This window comes from Ceratotherium simum, chromosome 32 (genome assembly GCF_057802395.1).
Source record: "Ceratotherium simum simum isolate JZ-2026a chromosome 32, ASM5780239v1, whole genome shotgun sequence".
Lineage (NCBI taxonomy): Eukaryota > Metazoa > Chordata > Mammalia > Perissodactyla > Rhinocerotidae > Ceratotherium > Ceratotherium simum.
The window spans coordinates 13,896,120-13,909,038 of record NC_141931.1 but is presented as its reverse complement, the minus strand read 5'-3'; positions in this window follow the sequence as shown (position 1 = coordinate 13,909,038).

Genomic DNA, 12,919 nt, shown 5'->3' with positions numbered 1-12,919 from the left:
GCTCACTAAAGGCGTAACAGATTTGGTCTACAGTGACTTCAATTTCTGGTCAGAGGACTGTTGTTTTGTTCATTCCCATTTGCATCTCTCTACATTCCCATCATTTAATAAAACAGCAAAGCAAAAACACTTTTAAACTTAACACTTTAAATGTTGAAGTGTTAAAATTCACACTTTTAAATGTTAAAACTTCAGGTAAAATTAATGCACACTTTTAAAACTTAAAAATGTATCTTTATGCATAGAAAGACATTAGAGATATGTTGAATGTAAAAACGTAAAAGCAGATAGAACAGAACATGCATAATGATCCCCTTTTTAAAAAATGTTTATATATGTATAAATGCATTAAAAGGTCTGTCTGAAGGGACATTTATCAAGGTGTTGGTAATTGTTGTTGCTGAATGCTGGGAATTTTTTCTCCCCCCTCTCTGTCTCTCACACACACACACATAGATCCTTGATGTATTTCCTAATTTTTCTATATGCACATGGTGTACTATTTTTATTTACTAAAATAAACACAATTCAAATTGTATCAGCATATCACCTATACTGTGCCTAACACACAGTAGGTACTTAATACACATTTTTCTTCTGTTTGTCAGAAAATAATTGTAGGTAGCATTTATTGACTGCTTATTATGTGCCAGGCACTGTACTAAAAGTTATATATATTATCTCATTTAAATCCTACAACAACATTATGAGGTTGGTACTATTATCTTCCACCTTGTAAAAGATGGAGGAGATGAAGACAGTTTAAGAAGCAGGAGAAAGTCCCAGAACACTAGGCAGTCTGACTGCAGCTCTTTTTCTGAATCACCCCATGAGGGAATGGTTTTGGTTATAAAATCAAGTAAAGACTTTGATATGGTTGGATTGATATCTACCACATTTTTAACTGTTTCCTATTCATTGCCTTTGTTCTTAGTTCCTTCTTTTGTCTTCCATTCTTGTTTCTTGTCTTCTCTTTTGAGCATTTATTTATTTATTTATTTTTTGTGAGGGAGATCAGCCCTGAGCTAACATCCATGCTAATCCTCCTCTTTTTGCTGAGGAAGACCGGCTCTGAGCTAACATCTATTGCCAATCCTCCTCCTTTATTTCCCTCCCCCAAAGCCCCAGTAGATAGTTGTATGTCACAGTTGCACATCCTTCTAGTTGCTGTATGTGGGACGTGGCCTCAGCATGGCCGGAGAAGCGGTGGGTCGGTGCGCGCCCGGGATCCGAACCCCAGGCCGCCAGCAGTGGAGCACGCACACTTAACCGCTAAGCCACGGGGCCGGCCCTCTTTTGAGCATTTTATGTGATTCCATTTTTTTCTTTTCTCTTAGCATATCAATTACACTTCCATCAAAGGCATTCTCCTTTTCTGTTACAATGTTTCTGATTTCTTTTTTTTTTTTAAAGATTTTATTTATTTTATTTTTTCCCCCCAAAGCCCCAGTAGATAGTTGTATGTCATAGCTGCACATCCTTCTAGTTGTTGTATGTGGGACTCGGCCTCAGGATGGACGGAGAAGTGGTGCCTCGATGCACACCCGGGATCCGAACCCGGGCCACCAGCATCGCAGCGCGCGCACTTAACCACCAAGCCACAGGGCCGGCCCGTGTTTCTGATTTCTAGCACTACCTATTCATTCGATCTTAGAGTCTCCCTCTCTCCGCTCATATTACTCATCCGTTCCTGCCTGTTGTCCACTTTTTCTGTTCAAGCCTTTAGCGTATTAATCACAGTTGTTTTAAATTCCCAGTCTCATAATTCCAACATCTCCGTCATATCTGAGTCTGGTTCTGAGGCTTGCTCCATCTTTTCAAACTATGCTTTTTGTTTTTTAGTGTGCCTCATAATTTTTGCCGGAAGCTTGACCTGGGGTACTGGGCAAGAGGGCCTGAGGCAAAGAGGCCTTTAGTGTGAGGATTTTTTGTTTACGTGGCTGGGAGATAGATTGTGTTTACTATTTGCTGTAGGTGTCAGAGGCTGAAACTTTCCCTGATATCCTTATTTTTGTCTCCCCTATTGTCTTTGGGTTTCCCTAGGGACTTCTTAAATAGGTCTCAGAAGTACAGTTCTTTCAGTAATGTTTCCCTGTTATTACACAGACGTCCTGTTGATGTGGTGGTAAGGTATGGGTAGGGGAAGCATTCTGTGGTCCTATGATTAGGTCTCCGTCTTTTAGTAAGCCCGTGCTCCTTGGCTATGACCTTCACAAGTACTTGTCATATCCCTTCGCCTTCCCTTAGGTGAGACAGGAAGGCTAGAGTAAACTGGAGTTGAGTATTTCCCTTCCCCCAGGGTAATTAGGCTCTGTTAAAACCCTCAACAGGTTAGGCTCTGGTAAAATTGTTTCTCTTGAGGTCAGGCCTTAGTAAGAAGAACAGACTTCTCTGAGCTTATTTCAAAATGGCTCCCAAGGGCCAGCCCCATGGCTTAGTGGTTAAATGCACGTGCTCTGCTACTGGAGGCCCGGGTTGGGATCCCGGGCGCGTACCGACGCACCGCTTCTCCGGCCATGCTGAGGCCGCATCCCACATACAGCAACTAGAAGGATGTGCAACTATGACATACAACCATCTACTGGGGCTTTGGGGAAAAAAAAAAGGAGGAGGATTGGCAATAGATGTTAGCTCAGAGCCGGTCTTCCTCAGCAAAAAGAGGAGGATTAGCATGCATGTTAGCTCAGGGCTGATCTTCCTCACCAAAAAAAAAAAAAAAAAAAAATGGCTCCTAATACCCTCCTTCTTCTGGTGGGAGGAGGGGATTTTTCTCCAGTCTTTACTGTGAGAACCTGATAGGGCTCCTGGAGGTAAAACTCACAAAAGTGTGGGGGCCCCCTAAGACCAGGTCCCCATGGAGTTTTTAACTCTCAGCCTTGTCCACACTGAGCCTCCAGCAATTCATCAATTAACGGTTTAGGTTTTCCCACCCCAACACTGGCTCCCACAGAGGTTTCTCTTCATGGGCTTCTGCTCTAGTAAGTTGTAATACCCTGTATCCATCCGTCTGTCTCTCCAATTTTAGGAGCAGTGGTTTGTCCTGTGACTTCAATTCTCTGATAGATATATGAAGAATTGTCGATTTTAGTTTGTTCAGCTTTTTTCTTGTTGTGCAGACAAGAATGGTAACTTTCAAGCTCCTTACATGCCCAACTGGAAACTGGAAGTTGTTGTGTAAGACTTTCTGTGGCTTCTCTTCTCTTTCTCCATAACCAGATAGCACATTCGTGATCCGGAACTCTAAGAAAATCCCAGTGCTTCAGCATCATTGTCACAGGTGTGATATAAAAACAATTGTTGGGGCTGGCCTGGTGGAGTAGTGGTTAAGTTCATGCACTCCGCTTCGGCAGCCTGGGGTTCACAGGTTCGGATCCTGGGCATGGAACTATGCACCGCTTATCAAGTCATGCTGTGGCAGGCATCCCACATATAAAGTAGAGGAAGATGGGCATGGATGTTAGCCCAGGACCAATCTTCCTCAGCAAAAAGAGGAGGACTGGCAACAGATGTTAGCTCAGGACTCATCTTCCTCACCAAAAAAAAAACAATTGTCATTTCTAGCTAAGACTTGCCACAGTTTGGAAATTTGTCTTCCCTATACAATTTATAAATCTGATCTATTTCTTCTCAAAGTTTAACATAGGTTATAATAATAATACATATAAAATGCAATAGTTGCAAAATGTTTATGAAATTAAAATATGCGATTGGTGGATATATAATGAATGCTTGATTATTCATACGAGTGGAGTGGAGAAATAACAGAGAAGCTCAAAATTACTATTTTAGAGGAGATATTTTGGCACCTATATTTTAATAGGGTATATAAGATTTTTCTGAAGATTTAGAATGTTTCATAAAAATATTAAAAATATACTGTAAAGACAACTGTAGTGGGTTGAATACTGGCCCCCAAAAAGGATACGTCCATGTCCTAATCCCCAACACCTGTGAATGTTGCCTTATTTGGAAAAAAAGGTCTTCGAAGGTGTAATTGAAGGTCACGATGAGAAGATCATCCTGGATTATCTGGGTGGGCGCTAAATCGAATCACAAGTGTCCTATTAAGAGAAAGAAGGAAGAAGAGTTCAGACAGGCAGAAGAGGAGAAGACATAGAGAAGACGAAGGATCAGTGTGACCAGGGCGGCAGAGATTGGAGTGATGTAGCCACAAGCCAAGGAATGTGGGTGGCCACCAGAAGCTGGAAAAGGCAAAGAACGGATTCTCCCCTTGAGCTTCCAGAGGGCATTCAGCACTGCTGACACCTTGATTTCAGATTTCTGCCCTCCAGAACTGTGAGAGAATAAAATTCTGTTATTTTAAATCACTGTACTTGTGACAATTTGTTAAGACTGCCCTCGGAAACTAATCCAACAATTTAGAAAGGTTTTCTAAATTGTCTGTTTTTCTCATTCTGTTCAGAACTCTTCCCTACATCATAGCTGCTTATCTATGGCTGATGCGAAATAACAGCTAAATCAAGTTACCCTTTTGAAATTTTTCAAAATTCCAGGCATCATCCCAGAATTGAGATGTTTTGGATAAAAAGTGTTTTGCTTTAGGGCAAAAGGGAAGCAATGTCCCCTCATAAATTACAAACTCTTTGAGTGATGGGATAGTGATGGATAATTCATCTTGCTACCCCAGCACAGAGCTTGGCCCAGTATAGGCACTCAATATTTGATTATTAATTGACTGAAAAGACAACAAAAGATCCCAGATCTGGTACCCTCTCTCATTAGTTAATAAGAATTTAGAAAGCAGGATCTCCAAGGCTACTTTGAAGTACAGATGATCCATTTGTTGATTATTAGAAGTGGATTGTACAATGTTGTTAATCTCTTAATGCAATTTGAGTGCCATAATCTGCTTATACCAGACATTTAAAGGATAATTAAGAACAAAAGATCTAGGGTCCAAACTGTTACTGATATTGAAACACACTCACAGAACATAGAATAATCATTATGACGCTTCTAGAATAAAATAAAATGCTAATTTAATTACAAGTAGATAAAGCTATGTAATAGATGTATCCTTTCTATTAACCAGCTATATTTTAGTGTTTGAGGGAAGTGATAGCTGAATGCTTCCAAATTACCTTCCCAGAATCCAACTTTCCCCTCTCTCTGAGGACTGAGAATAGGTACATTTCCAGAAAGGAACTGGGCACTGCTCTCTGATAATTTTTTTCCTTTGTAATTGTTCCCCCCTTTATAATTGATAATGCTTTAAGTATTTTTTGTTGATGGAAGAACCTTAAAAACTACTTAGAATAGAGGGATACAGTTTTAAAGATCTTCAGTGTTTGGTTCAGGGGCATCCACAGGTGTTCTTACACAATTTGCCAATTTCCCACCTGAGGCCCTACCCCTAAGCATTCCTAAATCTGGCATAGCATTAGTTAGCACTTCTAGAATGCTTATGATAAGCCAGGCACATATATTTGCTAATTTATTCCTACAAGAACACTAGTAGCATTATGATGAAACCCATTTTACAGAGGAGGAAAACAAGGCATGTAGACAGTAAGTAACTTGCCCCAAACCACACAACTAATAAGTACAAGAACCTGGACTTAAACCCAGGCCATCTGACTTGGGAGTTTGAATTCTCGCCCGCTGTTCAATATTGGAATGAGCTGAAATTTCTTTATAGTGTCTCGATACCAGGTTAGGAAGTCAGACTCAAGACTTCTCCCATCAATGGAAGCTCTTATCTGTGGAATATCCTGTCCTATTGCCAGGACAATACCTGAGTTGATTGATCGGAACTTTCGTTGTTGTTATTTTGGCATTTGTCAGAGAGGCCTGTTCAGCAAGAAAAGTGTGAACCCAGCAACTGCTCCTGGCTTCTGTAATCCCATTATGTAATTATTTGACCATATGCCCAAAGCCTTTGACAATAGGTACATTTTTTTAAACGTTATTGTTTTTAGCTGAAGGCACTCTATACAATAAGTCATTCTTATCAACAACAAATCCCATCAACTTCAAGATCATTTTCCCAGCCCCTCCCTTTGTGGGCCCCACATGCTTTCTCACAAAACATTTGATGATACAAAACTTCCCCAACTCGTAAAACTGGAAATTGCACAGGAGATCTGGGGGCTGTGAGAGGCACTGGAAGAATGACAGCAAAATGTCTGTAAAGCCACATCTTTAGAATGTTTCTTTTATAGGCTTAGGAGCATTATGGGGAAGAGGGTTATTGATTGCTCTTCTCAAAGGGCCCCGAGGTTTTGTTTCTTTAATGACTTACGCAGTAGAGGGTGTCTTGTGGGTAACTCATCATTCCCATGTTCTCAAGAAATCTACTTTTAAATAGGTGGATTCTTCTAGGCAATGCAGTTTCTAGGCACTTCCATTCACTCGTTGCTCCAATTCAACAAAGGTATGTTTTTTAATTATTTATTTATTTATTTATCGTGGGGAAGATCAGCCCTGAGCTAACATCCGTGCTAATCTTCCTCTTTTTGCTGAAGAAGACCGGTTCTGAGCTAACATCTATTGCCAATCCTCCTTCTTTTTTTTTTTTTCCCCAAAGCCCCAGTGGATAGTTGTATGTCATAGCTGCACATCCTTCTAGTTGCTGTATGTGGGACGCGGCCTCAGCATGGCCGGAGAAGCGGTGCGTCGGTGCTCGCCGGGATCCCAACCCGGGCCGCCAGTAGTGGAGCGTGCGCACTTAACCGCTAAGCCATGGGGCCGGCCCAAAGGTATGTTTTTTTAAATGCCAGTCATTGTGATAAGCTCCAGGAATAAAAAGTTATAGGACAAAATTCCTGATCTCAAGGTGCTCACAGTCTAAAAACAGTGAGACAGATAAAATATACAAACCTCTTCAATAACAATGACGTGCTGAGAGCCCCCTAGAGGTACTGCCTTTGAAGGCGTACCTTACTCCAGAGATGGAGGCTCTCCATGATTGACTCAGAGTTGAGCGTCCAAGGACGAGAAGTTTCCTAGGCAGTCAAGAGGGGGCAGGGCATTCCAGTCAGAGGGAAGAGCACGTCTAAATGCACCGAGGAGGCACCCATGCTCACAGAAGGCAGCAAGCCAGTCACTCCATGGGAGGGAACGGTGAACTGGGAAAGAGGAGCCAGAACAAACATATATGGGGATGCAGCGGGTCAGCACCTGGAGACCTGGAAGCTGCAGCAGCCTAGGGATTCAAGAAGTCAGAGATCTGAGCAAATGCAGCCAGTAGCCAGAAGCAGACAGAAAGCTTATTGTTGATGACTGCAAAGAATTTGGAAAGCCAGAGCCAAAAGCCTGAGATGGCCACAGACCAGCAGAGGCTCATCCGGTAATGAGCTGGGAAAGCTTCAGTGCCCGTCTCCACTGTAATCTCCCTTAGCCCTGCCCTCATCACCCAGACACACACTCCAAGTTTGAAGAAGGGATGAGCTTGCTGTGCAAACACTGTGCCAAGCCAAGATCTACAGAGCTCTTTCCAACCAGATCATTTGCCCAAAGCCCTTCTCTATAGAAATTCTAGAGCAACCACTGAGAACCAGAAGGACAAAAAGAGAAAAAGATGTGGATTCCACAACCTAAGTCTGAGTAATAATTGATAATAATTATAGCCAGTATTGATTGACAGCTTACTCAGGCACAGTATCATACATTTTCCCTGCATTATGCCCTTAAATCTTTATACGATCCTATAAGGAACTCCACATGGCTGTCACTTATACTGTAGCATTGTTTATTTGTTGTCACAGAGATTTCTTCAGTACGAATATTTACTGCTGTTAAAATTTAGAAGCTTTTTACCTGCATATTACTTTTAAATGTTCTAGATTCAAAGATAAAATGCTAAGCTCTTATATTTCTCCCCATTGAAGAACATAGCTTCTCAAAATTAATATGTATTTTTAAATATTTAAATGCTGCAAAGTTATAAGAAATATTGTCAAATCTAGTCACCTTTTTAAAATAAAAAACAGGGCCGGCCCCGTGGCTTGGTGGTTAAGTGCGCGCGCTCCGATGCTGGCGGCCGGGGTTCGGATCCCGGGCGCGCACCGAGGCACCGCTTCTCCGTTCATCCTGGGGCCGAGTCCCACATACAGCAACTAGAAGGATGTGCAGCTACGACATACAACTATCCACTGGGGCTTTGGGGGGGAAAAATAAAATAAATAAAATCTTTAAAAAAAAAAATAAAAAAAAATAAAATAAAATAAAAAACAAGTTATTGAAGCAAGTCAGCACTGATACCAAAAGCAAGGCATGTAACTATTTTATAACAAATTATCAAATTGTACAGACTTCAATTTTCTAATTACTAATTTGGAACTCATTACTAATTTTTATTATTTCGTGTTCAATAATTTGACTTGTATAACTTTACAGAATGATTTTGTGATCGTTGTTCTTATGAGAGAAATAAAGTATACTAACCTAAATGTTGTTTAATTAAGGGAAGGGCACCTTTTTCTACGTCTCACAAAGCCGTTCTATGGGCCACCAGCAACCCTGGGAGAGACAAGCAAGTCCTGTGCCCATCCTTTGATGCTGCGCCAAGTCTCTCCTGAGATCTACCCCTGCACAACTCAGTTACACGAGCCACTACATTCCTTCTTTGGCATTAGCTACCTTGGTTTGAGTTTCATTCATTGGCTACCAAAAGGATCCTAACTGTTACAGAGCAGCATGGTCAGATCTACAAGATTCACTTCAGGGAAATCAGATAGGAAGCTAATGACATAGTCCAAGAAAAGGAATGAGTGAGATCGGTCCACATAAGGCACTGCAGTGGGGATGGACTCAACAGGTGGTCAACAGCTCGACTGGATAGATGGGCCCTGGATAGATAAATGGAACATAAGTGTGGGGGGAAAGGGAGTCATCTAAACAGACTCCCATTTCTAAGCTTTGAGAATTTCATAAATTATTAACTAACTGATAAAATTAGAAATGTCCTACTCCTGGTTCACTCTCTTTTCTCCTGTCAGGATTATTGTCAAATCGCTCCAAACAGTCACCCTAGAAGTGTCAGGTGGATACAGCCATCCTTATGAAAGGAAGATCTTCAAATTTTTGGAGACACATCACTCAGCAAGATTAAACCCCAAGGAAGAAAAGCAGATGATAATAAGTGAGGAAATATACCTGGCTCAACTTGAGTGACAGCCACAAAATTAACCCTATCTCGAAGGTTTTCTAAAAACATAAATCTCCAAGTTTGTCAGGGTGATGTTTAGCTTAAGAATCACAACATATCCAAATATACAACATATCCTAGTAATTAAATCAACTATCTGTCACCAGAAAGGACGTTTATTCCCTCTGAATATATTCCATCCAGGAACCTGCAAGGCCACCTCAAACATGAAACAGGTGCTTTCAATGACTGGCTAAATACTGGATGTCAGCCATCAAATTGCATAACTATAATTCCAAGAGTTGAAAAACAAACTCATCTTCGCTGTTTTTGTATCATGTGACCACATACCTCCCTTCTACTATCCTTAGAGCTTAAAGTATATGGGTTATTATCCAATTAGCTCTAAGTAAATCAACGTTACCAAAATAAGCTATAATTAAATGAAAATATTGGTATTTGATATCAATTACAAGGATTCTGCAAAATCTTTTTAGAATTTATTTCACAAGGGCTACATCGACACATAGCCAAAATTAAAGCAATCAGTTGAAGTTATATCAATCAAAACCCTCCAAAAAGTTGGTTGGTTGTTAGTTTCATTGACTTTATTTGGATACTATCGATGCTAGAGATAGCTTGCTATTTTCAGATCTCTCTACTCCATCAGCTTCAAGGACACTGTTTGGCTTCTGTCCCATACCAGGACTCTTCTTAACGAGTGATTTGAAAAGAATTTTTTTTAAAGCCACTCATTGGTGTCACTTTGACCCAGACTCGTAATCGAGCGCTCGATGAGTAACATAATTGAGCATAAAAAGCTCAAGATCTTGTTCTAAATTTTTTCTTTATAATCTTATCTTTTCCTTAATACACGCCCAAGCTTTCCCGCTAAGGAAATGCACAGCAGCCTTTTCCATGAAGTGCAATTTTCTAGAATGTTATTTCATTTTCTCACGTTTCTAGTTAGCAGTTGTGATGGATCTCATACTTCCAAACTAAAAGCACGATGAAGATACATTGGCATAGATTCCTCTAAAAATAATGACATATTTAATTTTGATCTTCAACTTGTGAAAAATGGTTATTTCTCTTCTGGTGAATTTTATCAAATGGTTTTCTACAGCCGTGGCGCCCAGCCCTGGCTATGCATCAGAATCCCTACAAGGTTGTTTAAACATACAGATGCCCAAGGCCTTACTGCCGGAAATTCTGAATCTGTAGCTAGCATTTGTATATTTAAAAGCTCCACAGGTAATTTTGATGGGCAGCCAGGACTGAGAACTGCTGTTCTACAATATGTCTCAAAGCTTTTCTTCTCAGGGAATGGACTATAAAGATGAATTAATTCCTAAGTTTTGAAAGCAGCAATTCAATATTGACCCATATTTTTATGTAATGACTTAAACGGAGAAGGGGCCAGAGTAAGATTGGAGAACAAGGATTATAACCTTTTTTGCACTGGAGAGTCATTCTCATTGTCACATCCTTCATCAACCTCCTCTGAACACCAACTTCTTCCCTGTGTTACACAGCTGTCTGCTGCCTGGATGTCCCCAAGTCCTTTAGCTGCCAGGGTCCCCTTGTTCTCTGAGATCTTGAGAAAACTGACTTAAACCCCATTCTTTAACAGAGGAAAACTCAGAGACCTTTCCCATATCTTTGGGATTTATGGGGAGGGGGACAAGAGTGCATTTTTCTTAGGCTCTTGGGTCTCTAAGTCTGTTCAGGCTGCTATAACAAAAATACCATAGACTGAGTGTGTTGAACAACAGACGTTTATTGCTCACAGTTCTGGAGGCTGAGAAATCTAAGATCAAGGCTCTGCTAGATTCGGTGTCTGGTGAGAACCCACTTCCTGGTTCATAGATGGCCATCTTCTCACTGTAACCTCACATGGTGGAAGGGATAAGGGATCTCTCTGCAGTCTCTTTTACAAGAGCACTAATCCCATTTATGAGGGCCCCATCCTCATGACCTGATCACCTCCCAAAGGCCCCACCTCCAAATACTATCACAATGGGGTTAAGTCTTCAACATATGAATTTCGAGGGGACACAAACATTCAGACCATAGCAGTCTCCAAGTTCCTGCTTCCTCTGGATTGCCCCTTCCACTTTCCTGGTTTTGCCTCTGCAGATGCTGCCCCTTTTCTGAACCACCCACCCCACTGGACACAGCTTTGATGCCCTCCTTCCCCACAGCACCACCATCACAAAGGGGGATGGTATCAACCATGGAGTGCAAGTTTAGGGCAACAGAAGTGGGTTACATGGAGCAGAGCACAGCTAAAAATTCCAATTTGAATACTAGGAATCTTTGATCTAAACGTTGGCCATTCTTGGGCCGGCCCCGTGGCTTGGTGGTTAAGTGCGCGCTCTGATGCTGGTGGCCCGGGTTCGGATCCCGGGTGCGCACCGAGGCACCACTTCTCCGTCCATCCTGAGGCCAAGTCCCACATACAGCAACTAGAAGGATGTGCAGCTATGACATACAACTATCTACTGGGGCTTTGGGGGGGAAAAAAAAAAAAAAATCTAAAAGTTGGCCATTCTTGCTCCAAGATCCCCTGTGCCTCTATCCCTCCGTGTAGAGCCCTGCCCACTCCCTCCAGCTGCCAGCCCCACCCCCAGAGCCTGCTACCTTTCATGTGCAGAGTCATTCAGCTCTTCTTCTGTCACTCCACATCATCCAGAGCCTGCTCCGTCGTGGGCCCTCCCCTATTATTCCCTAAAAAGCTATCAAGTTATTTGATAATCCAGAGTGACCATTCTCTTTCTCAGGAACTTTACCACTTGCTATTAAACTAATTTTTTCAGTCCATTAAGCTTGTCCCCAAACACCTAACAGAAATCAGCCTGAATTAATCATTAAATTTTTGAAAATCTGTAAGCTTCTTTGAACTCTTGAAAGATTTAACAAATAAAGACAAAGAACTCTTGAGCCAGCCCTGATGGCCTAGTGGGTAAAGTTCGGCACTCTCACCGCTTTGGCGGCCGGGGTTTGTTTCCCGGTTGCAGAACCACACCCCCCGTCTGTCAGTTGCCATGCTGTGGAGGCAGTTCACACAGAAGAACTAGAACGACTTACAACTATGATATACAACCATACACTAGGGCTTTGGGAAAAAAAAAAGAAGAAAAACAGAGGAAGATTGGCAACAGATGTTAGCTCAGAGCAAATCTTTCCCTGCGAAAAATAAAAAAAAGTCTTATCACAAACTTTTTGAAAAATCCCCAAGCCTTTACTAGTTGCACATTAGAATCTTTGATTCTCTAACACCACCGTGGTGTGTTGGTACATTTTTGACAACTGGCTGGGGGTGGGGGGAAGCCTGATTTGTAGCTTTTCGAAATATCAAGATTCTTGCCAAGGCAGATTTCAAGCTACAACATGGAGTCGCTGAACCTGAGGTGGGAAGAGACTGCGCCGTGGGGTCTCCAAGGAGTGGCCCCAGCACATCCCTGTGCCAGCCCACAGGTACTGACTGTTAATGCAGGGGAACCAAGTCCAGCCCCTTGCCCAATCAGAACAACCCTGTGAAGGGCCATCCTAGCTGCACCCACTAACTCCCTGTGGAATCAGCTGCAACCTCATCACGTTCCCGTTTCTGTCTGGGCCCCAGTCCTGCATCCCTCCATGCTCTAGAGGTGCTGCTTCCAAGAGTGCTCCCCACTCAACGGTCTGCTCAGAGACTCAGAGTCTCAGAGTCTGTTTCCCAGGAAAATCTTCCGAAGACAACTGGCTACATTTATTGACTGGATTAGTCAAAACCACTTGTGTGAAGTGACAGACCCCAAGTGTAACTTC